This window comes from Morus notabilis, unplaced genomic scaffold, assembly GCF_000414095.1.
Source record: "Morus notabilis unplaced genomic scaffold, ASM41409v2 Scaffold120, whole genome shotgun sequence".
NCBI lineage: Eukaryota > Viridiplantae > Streptophyta > Magnoliopsida > Rosales > Moraceae > Morus > Morus notabilis.
In genome coordinates this window covers 185,210-190,099 of record NW_010367559.1, presented here as the reverse complement: position 1 = coordinate 190,099, position 4,890 = coordinate 185,210, and positions in this window count along the sequence as shown.

Sequence of the window (4,890 nt, the reverse complement as noted above, 5' to 3'; positions counted from 1 at the left end):
AATAATTATTATTATATTATTATCATATCATATTATATGATAAAATACTATTACATTATATTATATTATATTATATTATATCATTGTATTATTATATTACATTATATTATATTACGAGTCTGAATTTTAGATTGAGAAAATTGTAAATTTTAAATTTCATTAGGAGTATTATAGGTATTATGAAAGTTTCATTAATTGTACTATGCTTATTCTCGCACAATTTAAAAGCTAAAGTTGTCTTTAGACTGCTTCTGATTTTGGCTATAGATTCTTTAAAAATTCTTCAAAAAACACTTTTGAAGAGATTTATCAAACACTAAAATAAGTTTTTGCTACAAACAGAAGTTGATTTTGGGAGTGAAAAGCAATACCAAACACAACCAAAATCAAGCATCACATTTTTAGCTGTTTTCCACACACAAACATGGAGAGAAGAAAAAATTTAGAAAAGAAAAGGGGTTATTTTCACAAATATTGTATTATAGACTATAGATATCTTGTACCCTAGTTTGGCCTTTGAATTTTATTTTTATATACAAAACACTCTAGAAGCCATATGTAGACCTAATATTAATGGTCTAGTAATCAAAGTGAGTTGATGTATATAATGTAATAGACATACCACAAATTTGTGGAATAAATTAGTAAAAGGTTGAGCACTAGCGTTTGTTGTTTCAGTAATATCAGCCATTCATGGGTGGGTGGTGAGAATGTCAATACCATTTTGCATAAGTTTCGGTTTTTTAAGTGTATAAATTTTGGGGTAATTAGTGCTCTTTTTTTCATAATTGATTGTTAATAATGTGGTAGCTATTTTGGAATTAGAACTCCTCATGTACAGTCCAAATTTAATGTGTCTACTATGACCAATTACATTATGACAGCACATTTAAAACATTTAAAATGGGTTTTAACTAGTCTTTTTATGCTTTCTTGATTGAGTCCATAAATAATATTTCATAAAGTAGTTGGTTAAATACAATTTTAGATACTGAAAATTGGACAATGATCTAAATTCGTTATATTTTTTTTTGTTTGGTGTAAGCATGGAAGCAAATTAAAACAAAAATTGAGCTAAATGGAAAAATAGTAGAGGAGATGACTGTGTGGAATGAACAAATATATATATATATATATATATATATTTTAAGAAGAAGAGGAAGAAGAAACTTTAATTATAAGTTGATGTTGCTCCCATTACTATTCAACTTTTATTTTATTTTTTATTTTTTAAAGAAGAAAAAGAAGAAGGGATGTAGCTTCCATTACTATTGAACTTTTTCCATCCCTTTTTTTTTTATTTGACTTCATTAACTTTAACTGCATTATTTTTATAGATTCTGGTTGTATGATTTCGACATGGCAATATTCTTTATCACAATTCTCCTATCTCCTAATGTACGCTACGCATGCGTAAACTCTTTTTCTTTTCCTTTTTTTTTCCCCCCCCCCCCCTTTAATCTTTGAATTTAATATCAGAAAAATAGAGGAATTGCGCGTACGTGTAATCTTAGAGACAAAGAACAAATTCCAAAACTGTGTGGTTCCTAAGAAGACGCGTCTCAAATATTTGTTGTTGACATGAAAATGCCTTAATATTTGGAAGCCACTTGAAAACGTTAAAGACGCGTTTGAGGAAAGATATAAGTGGGTGTAGTTGCAGCAGTACTTAATAGGAACAATTTCTGAGAATTGGATTAAGCATCTCATCTATACATGGCTTCAAAATGGCCGTTTGAGTCTTGAGATCATATATGTCTACGTATATTGGTTTTATTCTACATTGGAGGATCGAAATATACCACCCACTATTTGAGAGCTGTCTAGTTCAAGTTGGCCTGCGGATTTGGACCACCAATTCTTTTTCACTTTTTTTTTTTAACCTCTTTTGTTTATTGTTTATCGTTTGGAATGTTTTTGTCTCGTAGACTTGAAAAAATAGCCTACTAATAATGTCATTTATGGCCCGTTTAGTTTACTAATTCGAGTTTTTAATTCGAATTGAGATGTGATTTTATGTGAACTTTTTACTGTAACAAAAAAGTTAGATGTGATTGTTTGTGAGAACTTTTTACTGTAACAAAACTCGAATTTTAAACTCGAATCAGCGAAATGAACGGGCCTTAATCTTAAAATATCTCTACTCTGTATACTTTTTTTAATTTGATTTGCTTTTGTTGTTTTATGCGCTGCTGAAACATCTAATATTTGGACCATTTGGCAACAAAAAACCAACTGCGTTTTGGGCTTTGGGCACAAGCTTCCAGTGAGTTCGAGTTTCCTTAGACTACTAATCATTCTTTTACTAATAATGACTAATGAGAAAATTACAGATTTTACGAGTACTAAATTTATTAAAAGTAGCCGTTTTAACAAATTTTACCCCTTAATTAGTTTTAGAATTAATTTAAAAAATTCTCCTGAACTATGACCCTTGTAACACTTTGTTTCTCGAACATTGAAAAATAACACATATTCCTTTCGAACTTTATTCCATTAACAAGTTTTTTCCTTCTGTTACAATGAGTGACGGAATTGCTACATGTCACTTATTTAGTGAGATTTGAAAGCGTAATTACGCTTATACCCTCCTAATCAGATAATTTCTCATTTTTATTGAAAAAATTCACCATATTTGTTCCCTATTTTCCTTATTTTCTTTTCCTCATTTTGTTCGCCACTTTCCTTCTTTTTTTTTTTCCCTCATTTTGTTCATCAATGTGGGTTGGATCCAGTAATGAAGACATCACACACGAAGAAGAATCTGGGAAGACAATTTTATGGGTACATTCGGTATAAGGTAAATCGTTTAACATTGGAAGAAAAAGCTTTTGTATATTTGGGTTGAATCTAGTTCATTTGGGTTTTGATTGAGACTGTGGGTTGAATCTGTTTCATTTTATGATTGAATGTATAATGAAGATGAGAGAGGTTGTAGGATCTCAATTGTGATCTTTGAATATTTTCTCTTGCTTTCTCTGGCCAAAAAAAAAAAAAAAAAAAAAGATGCCTCCAGGAACGCTTGAAGTTCTTCTTGTCAGTGTCAAGGGTCTTGAGAATGTTGATTTTCTCAGTATATCTCTTGTCACATTCCGTCTTGGATTCATTGTTCTGATCATGTTTTTGATCTTGTGTCTTTTGGGTCCTTTTCTTTTCCTAATCTTTATGTTGTTCAAGATCTGGGTTTTCTTTCTTCAACGCTTGGAAGGGTTGTTGCAAGTTAATTTACGATAATACCCTCATCAGATGGGTCATGTACCTAACACGTGGCGAATTCCGTTTCTCATTGTAACAGAAAGAAAAAACTTGTTAACCGAACAAAGTTCAGGAGAAACGGATGTTACTTTTTAAAACTCGGGGGGCAAAGTGTCACAAGAGTCATAGTTCGGTGGGAATTTTTGAAATTAATTCATAGTTTTAATCTAAAAGATAGAAATATATAGGCTAATGTTAAATGGTAGAAATAAGAAAAGACTCCATTTCAAGAGAAATTTTTAAGAATTGCCCTTCTTGTGGGTTTTTTTTTTGTTTTTTTGTTTTTGGTCAAAAAAGGGGTAGAAAGATTATTTTCTTAAGCAGTCTAAGTGACGTTCTTATTGGTTTTGGATTATTGTTCCTTTTATTTTATTGTTAGTATTTGTATGAGATTCAGACTCGAGTTTCATGAATATTTATTGAAATTTACCTTTGGGAGAGTTCTTGGTGGTTGCTAAGCTCTAGATTTGTCGCTCCAAAAAATTTTGCTGTGCCCATTAATTTTAGGAAGAAAGAGGAAAATAGGCCAAGACTTGAGATGGATTAAAATTAATAGGCCAATAGTTTACATAAGTTAATAAATAGGCTAAATTACTGTTTTCGTCCATAACTTGTCTGCTTATGAACCATAACTTGATAAGTTATTCACGGTTTTTATCCATAACTTGTCTGGCTATGAACCATAACTTGACAAATTTGTCCATAACTGATCTGGTTATGAATCATAACTTGACAAGTTATGACCTATTAATTTCTATAACTAAAAATTGGCCTATATACTTTCTTAAGGTTTTCATATTGGCCTATTTTCTACTATTTCTCTTAATTAATTTTATTAGTGAAGTTTTGAGTAGTTTTTAGCATGTGGATTTTACCCATAACATGGGTTTTTCATATAAAAAGTTCATGTCTTGATTTTGCGGATTTGCTTTGATTTATTTTGTCATTTGCTTAACTTGATATTGATTGGTTTGTTTTGTCATTTGCTTAACTTGATATTGATTGGTTTCATGTGTATTTAGTATTGTTATTAATTAGGCAGTATATCTCAGGACCACAACCTACAGTGATCTTTTATAAGTGTGGTATTGAGGCTGAAAGCAAAAGATATGCAACTAATATTGTAGGGTGTAATGTATCATAAATTTATATTAAAAACTCCATTAAAAATACGAAACATAAACGACAAAGAAAAAAATAAAGAAGGGAAAGAGAAAGGAACAAACCTGGCTCTGTTCTTTCTTGGGTGCAAATAATAAGTGTTTATTACATCCTTGCAATAGTTAGTTAGGGATTTTTTATTTTTATTTTTTTGGATTCATCACAAATATCAAATATATGAGGTTTCCTTTGTGTTTGAAAGAGAGATTTAAGACCCGTTCATTTCATTGATTCGAGTTTTGTTAACAGTCATATTTAATTTTTTTTTGCTACAATAAAAAATTTACCTAAAGTCATATCTCAACTCAAATTAAAAACTCGAATTAGCGAACTAATCAGGCTGTTAGTATTTTCTTTACCTACTCCAATCTCTTGAAATTCTCACTCTTGTACGTAATAGAACCTACTCATAACAAGTAAATTGATTTTCATTTCAAACATTATTATTGTTTATTGGTCACTACACAACAATAA